The following is an 18845-nucleotide window of genomic DNA, read 5'->3' on the forward strand; positions in this document are numbered from 1 at the left end:
GAGGACAGCGCACCCTGACTGTAGTTAATTGAAGATGTTGATTGTTTTTCTTTCCAGAAACCAGTTACAGTTGATATTTTATGCCCACTGTACGATATGTGGCAAACTAACCAAGATCATGTATCCAAACATTAGCTAGGAATTGATGGGCCATAGTTGTGGCTTGAAAACAGCCAGCCCCTACTTAAGAAATATGAAATTAAAGGCAAATAGGCAATAGGCAAATTTAAGTATGTTTTGGCAACACAGAGTGCTTCGTTTGGTCAGTAAATGACTCACTCCTAATTGTGTATCATGTTTGATATTTATGAAGTGTATCATGTTTCATATTTATGTTGCTTTAACTCTTGCTCAGACTTGCACCCTAAGTTTAATGCACTTATAACACGCTGATATCAAATTATTAGATGTTGAATATGCTTAGTAAAGTTAGGGCTGGGCGGTGTATCGACTTTTTAAGTTCTATCAATATGTTTCCAAACAATACATGGGATGAGACAATTCTGTTTATATCGATATAGTTTGATGTTGCGTTACAGTACATGACCCTTTTCTTCTGTAAAGCCAAGTAGGGCATTCTGATAGATATTTAATACCTGACAGAATGAGCTACTATACTTTTAACTACATTTATGGATGAAGTAGGGCATTCTATGTCCTACTTGACAGAATGATCTACCCTTGTTTTAACTACATTTAAAGAGGAATTAGTCCATTCTGATAAATATATCCTACCTGACATAATGAGCTACCATACTTTTAACTACATTTGTGGATGTAGTAGGGCATTCTGATAGACATTTCTTTCTTGAAAGAATCAGCTACCCTACATTTAAGTGTAGTACATTTACACTCAACTGTTACAGTACAACTGTCATACTAATGCAAGTAATAAACATAAGTCCAATGATTCAATCATTCAAAATGTTAAAGATCCATTTGAGCTGGATCCTAATTTAATAAGTAATTATAAACATATAGATCTAAATACGGAGTTAACATTCTTAAAACAACATCACAACCATCCATTAGGCACATTTTTCATTATATTTAAAATCAGAAAATATTGAGAGAGGTGGTTTTTGTTTTATAGTCTACAAACTCAATAGTATTAAAGCCAAAGTGACTGACACAAATGCAATAGGACTCTTTCAAGATGTGATTTTGTTTCTGTTTTTTCTCACTGCAAAAACAGGCACTTACCAAATGATGAACTATGGTTTAGACTAGGGCTGCACGATTATGGCCAAAATGATAATCACGATTATTTTGATCAATATTGAGATCACGATTAATTATCACGATTATTTGTTGATTTTAGCCAAAACAAATTTTATTATATAATTATAACTGCTTTTACATCCATATTGTGCTACATTCCTACTAATACATCCATATTGTGCTACATTCCTCCTTTATTGAAGGATACTGTGAAGGAGTATGCCATTTCAGCTGTTGTGCGACCGCTTTCCACACATGCATGTTTGCCGTAAAAGATACAGGCAACGCAATTTTCTGTTCACGTTAACGGCGCATGTGGTGCCTGGTGTCTACCGGACGAAATTGCTACGCGGATTTCTGTGGCTCATTACACTGCCACTTACATGTCTGCGTTGCGCTCTGATGCTCCGAAACCCACGTTAGAGGCAACATAAACATCGCTGAATGTCACGCTAGTAAACACTAATGACACGTTATACAGCAGGTAACGTTAGCCTACCGTTAGCTACAGTAAACACTAAGAACACGTTACACAGCAGGTAACATTAGCCTACCGTTAGCTACAGTAGTAACTGGATTAAACACGGCTAAAATGCTGACTGCTAAACAGTGTAGCGTGTCTGTATTTCACTGTAGGATTCCAACAGCGGGACATTCAACAGTCTGCTGCTAAAGCTATGAGCTAAAAGACACAAACTAGCACTGGTCACTGCTGTTGTCTGAAAAACAACACAGACGGGACAAAACGTTGCGTTTACTGGTAAACTGGTAAACATTGTGACCGGCTTATGATGACCGACTGCTACCTGTTGTGGAATTTTCCTCACGTTACTCTGTCCTCTGTGACTGTCTACATCTAGAAACTAAGCTGGCGGTGCAGGCAGGGAACAGCTCTGATTGGCTCATGGAGACATGTGATCAGACAGTGGTTTATGGAGCGCTAGATTGGCTTTGCAAAAACTGTTCTATGAAGGGAATGACTCATTTTAAATATCGCTCGATCACGCAAATTTGATCGTGGGAAGCCAAAATCGTGATCGTGATTAAAATTCGATTAATTGTGCAGCCCTGGTTTAGACACGGGGTCACAGATTGGATTTGAAAAAATATGGTTTAAATCTGATGGATGTCTTGCTGTTTTCTGTCAAGGTGAAAGAGACAAAGTGCCTTTTTATTCACTGATGCTTCAACCTGAGAGACCTTGAAATTATATATCTCTGCTGGAGAGAGATGCAGAAAGAGATAAATAACAAGGTTAATTAAAGAGTTATAAGTACAAAAGAGACAGTGATTTGGTCTGTTTTAATATTCATTCTCACTATACAAATTTAAATTTAACAACATTTTGGAGCAAAATAGTTGCCTGCTTAATCTTCATGTTGCTACATGAACATCCTCATAATGATCCACAAATAACGTCTTATGAATGTTCTTGTAGTGCATTATAGACATACCCTTCATACAAAGTGTTCGCATTGCGATTTTAAAAATAACACACTTTTATTTCTGGGAACACCTAGCCCGGGAAAACCCTGACGAACTTCTGGCAAATTTGAGATTTCCTCTTCAAGTCAGTCTGGCGAAGAGCCCATTCAAGCCCATTTCCAATGCCCCCAGAATCGAGGCACCAATCACAACCGCTGAGACGGGCTTTACGCGACGACGATAGCGCAGCGACGGCAAGCAGCTTTTTGTTTACATTCAACATGACGGCTACCGAAGCGCAGCGTCACCCGGATCGTTGGTCTGATTGGTTGAAGGACTTTCCAATGCGCCCAGAGGCATTTGAGCGGCCTCCGTTGGTGACGCCCCCTTTGGAAATGAACTGTCAATGAACCTTTCCCAGACCCACGCTCAGTTACAACTGAGAAGGGTCTGGTGTCAACCAGGCTAGGAACACCACAATAAAATGTAATCCTAACAATCTCTTATCATATCATGCTGCCAATCACTGCGGCACGTCTACCTGTAATTAATGATGCACACAGCCGTCGCCCCGCCACCCTGGAAACGCTGGGGGAGGACTGCCAGGAATGGACGGTCCTGAGGGAGTTATTAGCGGACGAATAAGTTTTAATCAATCTAACATTTTTTATGGAACTGTTAACGGTTTTCAATGCGTCTGTTGATTTACACTGCAGTAAAAACGGTAGACTAATAAATAATGACGACACGTTTAATGTGCATATAAGCAAGAAGGTTTCTCTGATTATTTTGCTACAGTGCTGATTGCACACAATTTAACCAGCTGATCTGCTGTGTGTAATTGTGGCATGGCACTGCCAGTGCGCAACATCATTACTTGTTCACTAATTGGAGACCGAGACGATGCCGATACCTGCTGCTTTCAGATGGCTGTAGTGAGTGAAGAAAAGGCCGTCAGTATAGGCTACTACTGGTGGTGGATTGTAGAGCTGGTAAGAATAACTAATTCATTGTTATTCTGCCTTGCTGGCATTGATGCCATGATCGGAATACAACCTTTTGCTTGTAATCACATGTCAGAAAAAAATTTTGTTGCTTTTTTTTTTTTTATCCTCCATTTTCCACAGTTTCAGTCTTCAGCTTATTCAGCTATTCACCTCTCCAAAATGCTCCCAGTTCACTGCTAGTCAACTGTTATATTGCTGCTGTTATATGCTGTCAGTAAATTAGATTACATCCTCATGGTCCAATCTCCTCCTACAGTAATTAAGTGCCACAAACACACATAACCTTAAGGCGGTCTGTACTGCTGGACATGGGTCTCCAGGGTCAATTATCGCAGTGTAATGATTCTAATAGGCTAATTTTCAGCCCATTACCCTATTTTATGTTTCATGCAGCGGGTTGTAATTTAGTGAAAGAGTGATGGCTGGTCTGGCTCTGGGTGATAGATGATAGTCAGCGCTAGAAAAGGGGAGCTCCGTCATTAATAGGGTCTAGGAATGAGCTGTCATGTCACCAGGCCCACACACAGGGACAGTGGAGGGCGAGAGGCAGGAGGGACTGGCCTTGATGCATTGTGAAGACTATGACTTCAAGATTACCGTCAGTATACATGTATGCTAAAAGCATATATTTAGGTATACTGTATTTAGAGGCTAAATGTCCACATGAATGGATTTGGAAGTCTACACAAAGTCCAGAATTTCATAACTATACATTTCTCAGTGCCAACTGCCCCCTCATGTTGATGTCCTTTCTTACACCCAACCAAAAAGACCCTGCCTTGTGTCAAAATGTCCGTTGTCTTCTCTAGTTATATTTCTGCAGCATGTAGCTGTATTTCTTTTTTCCACTGTCCCTATTCCTTTGCTCAGTGTATTTTGCCCACATTTTTGCATACCAATCACAGTGCACCGTAAGATCACCTCTGAAGTGGTCCCTAAGGATCTGAATATAATAAATAAGATTTTCGTGCGTATTCACCTGCCACTCTGCCTTCTTTTTAGCTATCCGGACAAAAAGGAGGAGTGCTCACTTTTCCAGAAGTGCCAGAACGTGTGAAAGGCAATTCCAAACGAGTGACAGAGTAATGGATGAGGGCAGCGAGGGCCATCAGTCAATTGCTGAACAGAACTAAGTCCGAGTTCAAGCTAACATATACTTACAGCCACTCTCCTGGCTCTGCACTAGCAGCAAATGACTCCAGGCAGACCACTGTAGCAGGAAATTACTTTTCACAATACAGATATATTGTATGAAGATGTCCATCAAGTATTTTGAAAATGGTCTTACAGCGTTTGAGAAAGGTCGCTTAAAGCCGATTGTTGTCGATGACATCAGCGTTCTATGACATTTTTAGAGAGATGTGGAAAAATGTGTGTCATCTAGTCCTAGTGAAGCAATTAAGTGCAATGTTTCCTTTGCTCACATCCTGAGTGGATGCTGGAAACAATAAATATAAAGTAAGTATAGGTCAAATGCCTTTTGAGTGCTTGGCTTCCAGTATGTCCAGTTAGAAATATCTAGAGAAATAAAAAAAATAAAAAAAGATTTAGTTCACTCCAGTCTTGTGCTCAAGATCTATATGGGCTGAACTCATTTCCAGTTAAGCTATTAGCATTCTTTCACAGGTTTTTAATCTAGTGTTACACCCCTGAGGATCTCTTTGTCTCTGCTAATTGTGAGAGAGTAAGCGAGAATAAAATATATGCAAAATGAAAACTGTGAGAAGGGAAAAAACGAAAACTCCCTCATCTATGTCCCCCTAGCCCCAATGGCACAAACCGATGAAGACAGTCTAATACCAACCCCGTACTGCCCTTCCAAGACCTTTTGTTGACCTTTTGGTGTCATTTAACTCTATCACAAGCGGGGCTGTCGCTACGAGTTAAGGATTTCATCAGCTCACAGGCCATGTGGGTGGGGTATTATGCGGTGACATTATGTGGTTCATAAACGAGAAAAAAAACAACTTGTAAAGACATAGTCAGTACCATTCTTTGATGGTTAAAGTCTGGCACATTATCCACAAGTGTTCAGTTTATTGTAACACATAGAGCAGTCTGAGGGTAAATACTTAAAAAGATAGGAAGTTAATATCAGTCAATCAATCTAACTTTAATTAATAGAGCACTTTAAAACAACCAAATTTGATCAAAGTGCTGTACATAATAAATAAAACGTGTGTGTGTGTGTGTGTGTGTGTGTGTGTGTGTATTTTATTTTTTTTTGCCTTTCTTTTCTGTCCTGTGGATACATTTAGCTGTATTGTCCCTATTGTTTTGTGTGGCTGTGTTTAGGAGTTTGTGTGTGATATGTGTTAAATTGTGAATAAAAAAACCCCAAAAGAATAAATAAAATACATGTAACTCACACAGGCATACAATACAAATAAAACAAATTTAAGCTACATTAAACATGAGAAAACAGCCATACAATATAATGAATAAACTCAAAATGTTAACGTCAGGTGATGCCCAAGGCCTGAGGAGAAGAGGTGGGTTTTAAGAAAAGATTTACAGCTCAGTGTCTGCACCTGTCCCAGATAGATTCTTATTCCAAGATCATGTTTGCTTTCACATGTATGTTTAATGACATATGTTCCCACCCTCCCTTTTTAAATGATGTTGTCACAGTATACGTAAGAGACAAAGTAAATGTGACAGCTTAATACCAGTACTAGGACTAACGTTCATTGGTATGCACACAAACTGGCTCTTCTTTTCCAGTTTCACACGGAGATTCATTATAGGAAATCTGTACGAATGAAGTTCTCTCTAAAAACAAACAAAAGACACCTTCACATTTTCCCCAGCTGAAGTGCTGACAAATGATCAAACATGACAGCGACGCATGCATGAGCTATTGCCTGCCGTTTGTTATGACAAACATAACTAGCATGCAGAGATCAATGAAAGATGACAGATTAGGTTATCTTAACCTCCACAGCATATCCCAACTACACTGCTCATTAGCTCTTCTCAAGATGTTTTCTCTGAATGTACCTGATGCTGCATGCCCCCACAACCCAGCGCCCCCACACCCCTGCTGGCCCACCTGACTGATGGTTCAGTTCTGTCATTTTAATAAGTGTGCATTAGCATGCAAAAGCTCTCCTGGGCTTCATTGATGTTGTGTTTGCTTGAGTTAATCATGCTATAGTTAAACATATATAGGAGATAATGTGAACATGTTTGTGTGCCCAATAGGCTTGGGTTTGTGCCGATTGGTGATCTGACTATATATTGACAATTGAAGGGATGATCGACGATTGTTTTTTCCTACGGCGATATTATGGCTATTTTAACTAACTTACTATTGGAACAATCAGAATATAAAAAAAAAAAAAATAATGCCTCTGGAATCTGCGCCCTGCTGTGCATTTAAATGTGTTTCTGGTGAAGCGGCAGGTCCGCCCGCTGAGCCCCGTTAATCAGCACAAGTGACAAGTGAATTTTAAATCCTTAATTACAAACCAGTTTGCCGTCTCTTTTCCATTGATCTGACACCCCGCATCTCCATAAGCCTGCTCTCGGTCCATAAGAGTAGTGAATGTTAAGGATGTGATTTGGATTGTGATATGGAAGATAAGATGAAAATGTTGAATGGAACATGACGCTGTGATATTGTCGCACTAAGCACGGACTCGCTGACTCGCTGACTTTTAAAAGGGAGCCCTTGTTTGAATAGAGCTAGTCTAGTCTATAAGTGTCGACATGCAATGTAGTCACAGTGGTTTTGGGAAACAGACATAACTCACACTACAATGGTCTCACCCAAGGGGCACTGTCAACTTTAAAAAACCATATACAGTATATAAATTTGTATTATATTATTTCATTAGTTGACTGTGAAGAGGCAGACTGGAAACGGCGAGTGAGAGGGGGTATGACTAAAAGAAAGGTACCCGCCTACCAAGGCACTCAACATTGTCAACTTTTTTATCATAGCCTTATGGTCTCAATGAATCTAAGCAGCGATGAGGATTCTGCTGAGGAAGCTCATCCCTCTTAATAAAGCATAAATTAACATTAAATCTTCGTTCAATCAACGATATAAAATACCACATAAGGAGGATGTTGGGGTGGTGGAGAGTGACATGAGTGTAACAGAAGAGTAAACACTGATAGTGATGGGTTATAATGTCTGCGCTATACTCCTGCTTGATCATGATTGGACATTGCTTGCCACACAGCTGATGCCGATCGGCCAATTCAATCACAACTGCAGTGCTCTGCCTGAACTCACGCTATGGCTCCTTTTTGTAAATTTGCATGCAGCCATAGTATAAGTAAATCAGAATCATATTTCCTCTTATACCATCACTGCTTTTGTGTGTGTGTAAGTGTGTCCGTGTGCGTCTGTGTGTGCGCATGCGCAGTGAAGCATGTGCCTGAGACAGAAAAAGTGTGTGTGTATGTATGCATAGGAGTGTGTGTCTTCTGTAAACCAGTGGGCCGTGTCCTTCTCTTCTCAGTGAGCTGCTGAGCTAACATAGGTGGTAGTCAGAGACACTGTGACATTTACAGCTCAGAGGCTTATGGAGACTCCCTGCTGTACCTGGCAGGCTGTGATTAGCTCCGAACCAACCATGCCAGCCCCGCAGTCCAAGGCTCGGGTGTCCAAAATGTAGAAAGAAAAGAATCCCAATGATCCCAATGTCACTTAGGAGAGGAGATGTGTGATTCAGTTGGAATGATAATGACAGATAATGCTAGCTATGAAAAGGTTGACTAGGAGAGCAGATTGACTTCAGAGACTGTTCAAAGTGAGGTAGTAGGGAATTTCATAAGCTGTCATTGAAAATTACAAATGTTGCTGCAGGCAAGAAGCTAGACCTGATACGGACAAATATTTTTTTATTTCTCATGCAATATTGTCTAAATGTTCTTTTACTCCCACTGCATGAAGACAGAAATGCCTGTTTTTAAGCCAACATAGTTTTAATAACTTTTGAATTCTTACTACCCGACTATACTATATAACTCAATGTTGTGCTTTAATATAACCAAGGACCTTTATGTTAACTTTAGTCCCTCCCAAATTGATAATTTTATAGACGGTGCTACGGCCTGCCTACGGATGACTTTAGACTCTGTTGCTCCCCTCAAAAAGAAGATGATGAAGCAAAGGAAACTAGCACCTTGGTATAACTCCCAAACTCGCAAATTAAAACAAATCTCGCGAAAACTTGAAAGTAAATGGCGTTCCACCAAACTGGAAGAATCTCGTCTGAAAACCTATAGGAAGGCCCTCAGAAATGCCAGATCAGTCTATTACTCGTCATTAATAGAAGAAAATGAGAACAACCCAAGGTTTCTTTTTAGCACAGATAGTCACAGCTCTACTGAGCCATCTATTCCTATAGCTCTGAGTAGCGACGACTTCATGAGCTTCTTTAATGATAAAATTATAACAATTAGAGATAAAATTCATCACCTTTTGCCCTCAACCGGTTCACCTTTAAACGCAGGACTGCTAGAAAGAACGACAAGACGTGACATATACTTCAACAGACAATTAATTTTAAAGGTCTCTTCAGCTAAGCCATCTATCTGTCTCTCAGACCCCATCCCAACGAAGCTACTTAAAGAAGTGTTACCCATGGTTAACACTTCATTACTAGATATGATCAATATGTCTTTATTAACAGGTTATGTACCGCAGTCATTTAAAGTAGCTGTGATAAAACCTCTTCTGGAAAAAAAAACACCCTTGATACTGAGGTCTTAGCCAACTATAGACCTATATCTAACTTTCCCTTTCCCTCCAAGATCCTTGAAAAGGTAGTCCTAATCAGTTATGTGATTTTCTACATAGCAATAGATTATTTGAGGACTTTAATTCAGGATTTAGAATGCATCATAGCACAGAGACGGCACTGGTGAAAATGACTAACGACCTTCTAACTGCTTCAGACAAAGGACTTGTCTCCGTACTTGTCTTATTAGATCTTAGTGCTGCATTCAACACTATTGACCATACCATCCTGTTACAGAGACTGGAACATTTAGTTGGCATTAAAGTAATCGCACTAAGCTGGTTTAAGTCCTATTTCTCGGATCGATCTCAATTTGTTAATGTTAACGATAAATCCTCCAGGTAAGCTAAAGTTAGTCATGGCGTTCCACAAGGCTCAGTGCTTGGACCAATTATATTCTCCTTATATATGCTTCCTCTAGACAATATTATTAGGAAACACTCAATTAACTTTCACTGTTGATGACACCCAATTATACTTATCAATCAAGCCAGACGTCACCAGTCAGTTAGCTAAACTTCAAGCATGCATTAAAGATGTGAAATCATGGATGACCTACAATTTTCTGATGTTAAACTCAAACAAGAAGTTATTGTGCTGGGCCCTAAACACCTCCAAACCTCAATCATGTTATTTTTGATCAGGATATAGCCTTTAACGCCCACTTAAAACAAACCTCAAGAACAGCCTTTTTTCATCTTTGTAACATTGCCAAAATTAGGCACATCCTGTCTCAAAACAATGCTGAAAATCTAGTCCATGCATTCGTTAATTCCAGGCTGGACTACTGTAATTCCTTACTATCAGGTTGCCCAAATAAATCCCTTAAGACTCTCCAGCTGATCCAGAATGCTGCAGCGCGTGTTCTCATTAGAACTAAGAAAAGAGATCATATTTCTCCTGTATTAGCATTGGCTTCTGTAAAATCCAGGATTGAATTTAAAATACTTCTCCTGACCTACAAAGCTCTAAATGGTCAAGCACCATCATATATTGAAGAGCTCATAGAAACTTATTGTCCCACTAGAGCACTGCAGTCCCAGAATGCAGAGTTACTTGTGATTCCTAAAGTCTCTAAAAGTAGAATGTGAGCCAGAGCATTCAGCTGTCAGGCTCCTCTCCTGTGGAACCAGCTCCCAGTCTGGGTTCGGGAGGCAGACACCATCACCACATTTAAGAGTAAACTTAAAACTCTCCTCTTTGATAAAGCCTATATTAAGGGTGTGAGGAGTTGCAGCGTTCAGCCGAACCGGCGGGGGAGAGTGTGTGTCTGCAGATGCGGCACCCCTTCTCTTCTCTGCTTCTCGCCATAGTCGTCCGATTCATCTACCATATAATCAATGATATAATCAAAGTAGAGGGTGGCAGGCCAGTACAGCCCGATCCGGCAGGGGAGAGTTCTAGCCCGACCAGGCTCCTCTCCTTAACCTGTCTCCCTTAATTATGCTGTTATAGTTTTAGACTGCCGGGGGACTTCCTTTGACACACTGAGATTCTCTCTCCTCTCTCTTTCCGTCTATGTGCATCCTTGTCCCAGAAATGCTTGTTACTAACTTAGGAAAAAAAAACATAAGGACTCTGGGGAATAAGCTCCCCAGAGTCCTTATGTTTTTTTCACCCAGCATTTTTCCTTGGCTTAGGGTGGCACCTAAATCATGGTTGCAGCTGTCCCGGTGGTCCCGCTTTGCACCCTGCTATGCCCTGCTGCGTCCTGCTACGCCCTGCTATGCCCTGCTATGCCCTGCTATGCCCTGCTTTGCTCTGCTGTGCCCTGCTACGTCCTGTAACGCCCTGCAGTGCTCTGCTATGCCATGAACTACTACAACTACTATTTCTGGTCATTGTTCCATTAGCTTTATTGTGACTATTATTGCCACTGTTCATCACACCCCCAACCGGCACAGTCAGACACCGCCTACCAAGAGCCTGGGTCTGTACGAGGTTTCTCCCTAAAAGGAAGTTTTTCCTCGCCACTGTCACACTAAATGCTTGCTCTTGGGGGAATTACTGAAATTGTTGGGTCTTTGTAAATTATAGAGTGTGGTCTAGACCTACTCTATCTGTAAAGTGTCCTGAGATAACTCTTGTTATGATTTGATACTATAAATAAAATTGAATTGAATTGACTCTAGGGATGGTGATGTTGGTCTGACCAATGACTGAACTATCCCAACAACTATTGCATGGATTAAGATTTTAATTCATGACCTACTGATGTTTCCCCAAGTGCCACCAGCAGGTCAAAGTTTTCACAAAGTTAGCAGGGAAATATCTCAGCATCTAAGAGGTAGATCGGCTCAAAACCTTGTACAGACATGCATAGTCCCCAGAGAATGAAACTTAACTGACTGTTGTCATCCTCCAGTGTCACCATTAGGTTAGTCTGGCTCAACGGAAGTGCATTTCCAGGATAAATCCTGCTCTCTGTGTGTTGCCGTTCTCAAAATCCCTTTTGCTTCTGGAAACCACAACAAACTTCAAGCTAGCAAGCTACACGCTGAAAGTGGCAAGTTTTAAAGAAAACTTGGATTATGCGACAAGGCAGGACTGCTTTGTTCTTTCTGTGAATGATTGTAAAGATTTACAAAGAATATATTTACAGCATTTCCTCTCTAACTGGGACGTTTTGGGACCGTTGGTGGGATTGCTAACACAGTGAACTAAGATGTGTTAGCATTCAGCTCAAAGCACCACTGTGCCGAAGTACAGCTTCACAGAGCGGGCAGCATGGCTGTAAAATCGTATTTTGGCTTAGATTAGTAGAATGAGATGTTCAAATTAGGAAAAAAAAGTGAACAAAATAGATGAATGGTGTCCATTCACTGATCAAACAATATTTGCATACTCCAATAATGGGTAATTTCTCTTACTGACTGACTTTCCACTAGCATAGGAAGAGAGGTTTTATATCAAATTTGATATAGTAGTACACATCCTTTCTCAGACGTATGACTACCAACCTTACAGTGTGCTTTTTTTCTCCTTAACATATGACTTTAGAACAGTGTGACCCTGGCCAACAGCTCTCAATATGCCACCCTTTCTCTTTTGTGTGTGGATTTCTATATGCTGTATATTCACATGCACATATGCATGTGTGTTTGTGAGAAGTGAACTGTCAGCTATGGCAAACAGCGGGTTCCTAGGAACAGAGTAGGAGGGGAGGAAGGTGAGAAAGAGGGTAGAAACAACAGTGGGTGAGGCGTGTCAGGGGTAAGGGAGGGCAAGGTTGAGCGGTGCATCTGAATGTTGATGTTAAGAGTGGAATAATTGCTTACCGCTGTGAAATCTGCAACAGAGGAAGTGAGAAAGAACATGGGGCGGAGAAGGTGAGAAAGAGGAGGGAAGGCAAACGGAGAGACCCAAGAGGTTGATGGTGATATTTAAACCTGCATTATTTATCTCAGACACAGTAGTTACTGTATCTCTCTACACCCTTCCTCCTTTATCTCCCCTGCAGCTTCTCCTCTCAATCACTTTTTAACCCACTTCTTTGTATCTCTTTGACCTCTTCTGTACTACATGTCAGTGGTATACCCCACAGTGCTAATTTTCTTTTTCCGTATGAGTAAGGGCTTCCCTATCGTCATACTCATGCCCTGGCTCTGATGTTTCTTTTTAAATCCTGTGAACAGCTGAAGTGAAAAATAGGGCTGCACAATAAATCGTTTATTTTTTTTTTAATCGTCATCACAATATCAACTGGCGCAATAAACACACCGCGAAAGGCTGGGACATATCGCACAAGACACTCAGAGATTTATCTTATCAGTAGAAAACTGCCCTTTAAAATGTAACTGTCATTCTGTTTTTTAGTGGTGCCTTTTTATATTCAATTCCATGTTCAATTTGTTCAATAAAAAGTGTTTAAATTCAACAAGCAGTTTGTTGTATTTAAGCAGGATGCTAAGAGCAGCAGAAATGCAGAACTGAGCACACTTTAATATCTGTTTATTTGTCGCAAGTGATATCGTTAGCGCGATATTCAACAATGTTATCGCATATTTTCCTCATATCGTGCAGCCCTAGAGAAAAACTAGGCTTGCTTTGTGGTCCAACGTTTGATGTACTCTGCCAGACCCCCCACACGCCATTTGCACAATTTCCCGCTTAACTTGATAAACAACGTCCTGCCTGCATTTACCTTTTTTCTGTTTACATATTTTCACAGGAGAAATGTGTGGTTCAGCACCTAGCTGAAGGCGTGTTCTTTTGCAGTCTGTCATGACACTCAAATCCATGATCTTTTACTCACAAATAGCCTCTCCTAAACTATTCATTGCTGTGTCTGACTTCACTCCTTCGTCTCGGTTTTGAACTCTTCAGCCAAAAGGCTTCTCGGAGCTCTCCTCTTCAGCATTTAAATCACACAACTACATCTTCACGCACTTCAATTAACAGGCAACACTGACAGCCACAGTTCATCAGATGAATTCTAATCCCACAACTTCAGATGCTGCAATTAACACTAATTGCATAGCAGACCACCAAATCCCCCAGCAGAATGAAAGTGTATTGTCTGCGATATTGAATTCTCTCCATTCCTATATTGTGTTGTCCAAGGTATCAGCGGTCCTGGTTGAATAGATAACCTGAAAGGTGTGTGTGTTAAGTGTGTGTGTGTGTGTGTGTGTTAAGTGTGTGTGCTTTCTGTCTGTGTGAGCTGTTGATTTGTCACCCTGAGGTCAAGTGGAAAGTGTGACAATCTCCCAAATGCAATTAGGAAGTGGCCGGCTATTTGAAGGAGCCCAGCGAGACTGTGATGAATTGCCCCTGCGTGTCTCTCTTTAACTGACTGTGAGTCTGCTGTGACTGCGCCAGTCAACAAATGCATGTAACCGTGCACACACAAACACACCGCATTGTGTGAATGCTAGCCTGTTTATTGCATTTCAGAATGCCAAACAGACCCTCAAGAAATTGATAGAGATGGTTATTTCTTTACAGTCAGGCTTAATTTTTCTGGAAGGGGAAATAGATGCTGGTATTTCACAAAATTCAGTCATTTCAGGAGGTATTACCTGTTCTACCTCAATTCTGAGGAGATCTATTAATGTTTTGAATGCTGCCTATAGGCCATCTTTGATTTATTTTTGTGTGCACACTTGGGTGTCTGTGTATTTGTTGGTATTTAAAGAGTAGGAGGCTACTGAATGTGGGTGCACATGCTACACTTTAAACGGATCATTTCATGTACTGTAGTCATGTAGGGAATTGTTTTTTCCCCCTCAATACTGTCCTTTACTTGTTACGTCATGACTTTTTATTCAATTACCTTTACTTCCTGCAATGTGTGTGTCTTTTTATGTAGATCCTTTGGTGTAAAGTAGTGGAGTCAAGCTTTGAGTTTAGATTTAAAAAGCCATATGTCAGGAAGTGACAAATCTACAAAGGCGCCACTGACATGACAACTTATCCTCTGCCTGGTGCTTAGTGTCCTCATCGTGTCCTCACCAAAAACCTTGAGACAGTACAGAGAAAATCCCATTAAGCCAAAAGGAGAAAGGCTTAGTGGAAGGCCAGGAACCCTTTGTTTTCATCCTCCTCTTCCACCCTCACTCATACAAAACTAGAACTGCAGAAGTAGAAGGACATTTTTCTGATATTCCGCCAGTGTGATTCATTTTTACATTTAGAATCACTGCAAGGTTAAGAACAAGTGTATCATAAAGTAGATGTACTTTCCATTATGCCCATTATATGCAGGTACACCTACTTACAGTGTCTAACCTGGATACAAAAATGGACATTGTGCGACTCATATTAGTTTTGATATTATATATATTAAATATTTTTAATTATTACCATCGCAAATTACACTTGCATAAAATGATGCCTGCATACAATCTAACACATAAGCAACTATACAAACGAAGCACACCGTATTGCCGAAAGAACAAAGTAACATTTGTTTTTCTCTCAAAGATTAGCATTATGGGGTGCCTGGGTAGCTCACCTGGTAGAGCATGCGCCCATATAAAGAGGCTTCATCCTTGACGCAGGAGCCGTGGGTTCAACTCTGACCTGCGGTCCTTTGCTGCATGTCATTCCCCCCCTCTCTCCCCTTTCAAGTCTAAGCTGTCCTGTCGGAAATAAAAGCCTAAAATGCCCAAAAAAAAAACATCTTAAAGATTAGCATTATGCAGTTTAAACCCCATTATGCAGTTTTTTCTATAAAGTACCCAGATTACAGTTTTATGAACACACATTACAATTCATTACTTCATTGAATTGACTTTGCATACAGTCCGAAGACTAACACACAAATAATTGATTTAACTATATACGTAGACAAATTCAGTCAGGCTGGAAGAAGTTTTGAAGCTTTTAGGAAATTGGTTCTCCAGTTTAAACTTTTTCTTCCGAGAAGTTAGCCAGGACAGCTGGAGTGATGGAAGCTCCAGAGCAGGAAAAGACTTAACTCATAACCCTTACTTGCTCAGTCATACACAGCCATGTGCTCCATTAGCCACTAGGGTATTTAGAGCGAGGTGCTTCTTCATGATGGAAATATCTTAGGTCTACAATGAAATACACAACAGATTGAACCTGAAAAACAAAAGAAACTCACCAGGTGCCATTTTAGACTGCACATTTCTAAATATATTTTTGAATGTATTTAAAAAAATTAAAAAAATAAAATAGAAGACTTGTTGGGGATCTTTTTAACTTTTAGCATGAAAGAACACAGAGCAAAGCAAAAGATGAGTCAATCAAATCTCATTAAAACCTCAGACACTGTAATGAAGCCCTTTACCCTCAAAATAACTTTTATCCATAGTGTGTATTTCTGGAGCTCAATGTGCATGACAGTATGTGTTTGCATCGAATTGTGTGTGTGTGTGTGGGTGTGGGTCAGTAGTGGGATGAAGTGTAATCCAGTGATTAATTAAACGAGAGGAGCAGGGGTGAGTGTGAGCTCAGCACTGAAGGCAGTAGAGTGAAGGAATCAGGGCTTAAAACCGCCTGATATTCTGTCTGCTTAGCTTTAATCAAGGTCTTACACACACACACACACAGACACACACACACACACACACACACACACACACACACACACACACACCAGATGGAGTCACACCAGTATTTGATTAAGAAGAGGAATTAACATGATTGAATTTCCTCTTTCTCTGTTGAGTCTTGACTGAGAAGGAGGGTTCACCAGAGGCTTTCAGTGTTTCGAAAGTGACTTCCTAAATGTTGCTGTGCAGGTCACAGTCAGGATGCGAGGTGATACATCACATTGTTAACTGCAAAAAATCTAAAGAAGACAGATGTTTCCTTTTTATAGGGCACTAATTGGTGAAATATTAGCTTGTCACTCCAGATCGAAATCCAAGGCTTCATTCCACGCCCTAATTTGTTTCCGCTCATGTTGCCCGAGGGTCACATTATTGGACAGCATGACACATTCTTTCATTTTCATGCTGACGATACACAATTGTACCTCTCCTTTAGCCCAAAGGACTTTAACCAGCCTGTCTATTTTACATAATAGTCTTCTTGGCATCGGGGGGGGAATCGCCAAAAACCTCCAGTAAAGAATGAAAACTGCAATTTCAAACACCGGTCCTGACCCCAGTTTGTCTTTTTATACTGTAAACTGAGTTTTGCATGCACTTTAATGAGCATGTATATTTAAATAGAGCTGGGCAATATATTGATATATCAATATCGTGATATGAGACTAGATATCGTCTTAGAGTTTGGATATCGTAATATGGCATAAGTGTTGTCTTTTCCTGGTTTTAAAGGCTGCATTACAGTAAAGTGATGTCATTTTCTGAACTTACCAGACTGTTGGAACTGTTGTATTCAATTTATTTATAGTATCAAATCATAACAAGAGTTATCTCGAGACACTTTACAGATAGAGTAGGTCTAGATCACACTCTATAATTTCCAAAGCCCCAACAATTCCGGTAGGTCCCCCAAGAGCAAGCATTAGCAGTAGCTATTGCGACAGTGGCGAGGAGAAACTCCCTTTTAGGAAGAAACCTCGGCAGACCCAGACTCTTGATAAGCGGTGTCTGATGGGGCCGGTTGGGGGTGTGATGAACAGTGGCAATAATAGTCATAATAAAGATAATGGAACAGTGACTACAATGGTAGTCGTTGTAGTTCATGTCATAGCCGGGCACAGCAGGGTGTTACGGGATGTAACGTGGGACAGCAGAGCATGGGTGGATGCAGTGGACGCGGCAGGACAGAGCAGGATGCAGCCGGACATTGCAGGGAATCGCAGAGTGTAACTCTGCGAAGAAGAAACATAAGGACTCCGGGGAGTGAACTCCCCAGAGCTAGGTTAGTAACAAGCATTTCTGGGACAAGGATGCACACAAAAGGAAACAAGTGAAAACAGAGATGAGAGAGCAGCTCAGTGTGTCATAGGAAGGAAGGAACTTCCCCGGCAGTCTAGAATTATAATAGCATAACTAAGAGAGACAGGTATGTGCCTTTACCCACTTATCCACATTACTGATGATTATTTATCAAAAATCTCATATCGAGGTATTTGGTCAAAAATATCGTGATATTTGATTTTCTCCATATTGCCCAGCCCTAGCATGTTGGTGTCGTTCTAGTTAGTAGTTAGTGTGGACCTTTTTGAATGGTGTTGCTAAGATTCTTTGTCACACCCTGTTGAGATTACTATAGGCCTAATGGTTTACCTGCAGGTTATTCATCTCCACAGTATCATGACCGATGTGCTGCTGCCAGACTCCTATCTTAAATTACATACTTTGCCATTTGTACAGTAGTTCACATTACACGACAGAGCGCCAACATGTTGCCATTCTTAGTCACAGGTCTGAAGAATAACCTTAGCAAAGTATTGGTTTGTGCATGCTGGTGTACTGAGGCGCTTTAATGGAGTAGAGCCCTTGTTAATGTTGGTAGCAATAGCAACGCATGTGCTAATAATGCGGTGTTAACGCCTGCTGTGAAAAAGATGTCTTATGAGACTGGTTGATTCCATTGGTGTTGATTAGTCACTGGAAAAAAGACTTTCATCATAACCTGTATTTTATTGTTCTGTCTAATTCAAATGATGTATTCAGAGTTCATTTTAGCCTTTCTTTTTTTTAAGAGCTTTGTAAATAAACCGATACTAAACGGAGACAAAACCCATCTTATGAGCTCACTGATGATTGAATAAGGATGATTTGAAATGTTTGTCTAATTTTGTACATGTTGAAAGTTGGTTTCTTCTGGATAACTACTTGAGTTGTTTAAATGTGATTAAATGCTATGAACAATATAGTACAGTATACGAGCCACCACAGCCAACAATATGTGAATATCCATTATTAAAGACAGCTAATGCATCGGTTTTCTCAACAGAAAAAGAAACTGATTAATTTAGAGAACATGTGAGTAAAACAGCATAAGTAAAGTCAGTGTAGGAATCCTGTCTTCATTCGGAGCATAGTAT

At 40.5% G+C, this 18845-nt stretch overlaps 1 protein-coding gene across 1 annotated transcript in view; it reads left to right on the top strand.

Annotated features, from left to right (window-relative positions):
• clstn2a (calsyntenin 2a) overlaps positions 1-18845 on the top strand; it is a 199879-nt gene that overhangs the window by 96707 nt on the left and 84327 nt on the right. The gene's annotated exons all lie outside the window — the stretch shown is intronic.

Source organism: Perca fluviatilis, chromosome 11 (assembly GCF_010015445.1).
Source record: "Perca fluviatilis chromosome 11, GENO_Pfluv_1.0, whole genome shotgun sequence".
Classification (NCBI taxonomy): domain Eukaryota; kingdom Metazoa; phylum Chordata; class Actinopteri; order Perciformes; family Percidae; genus Perca; species Perca fluviatilis.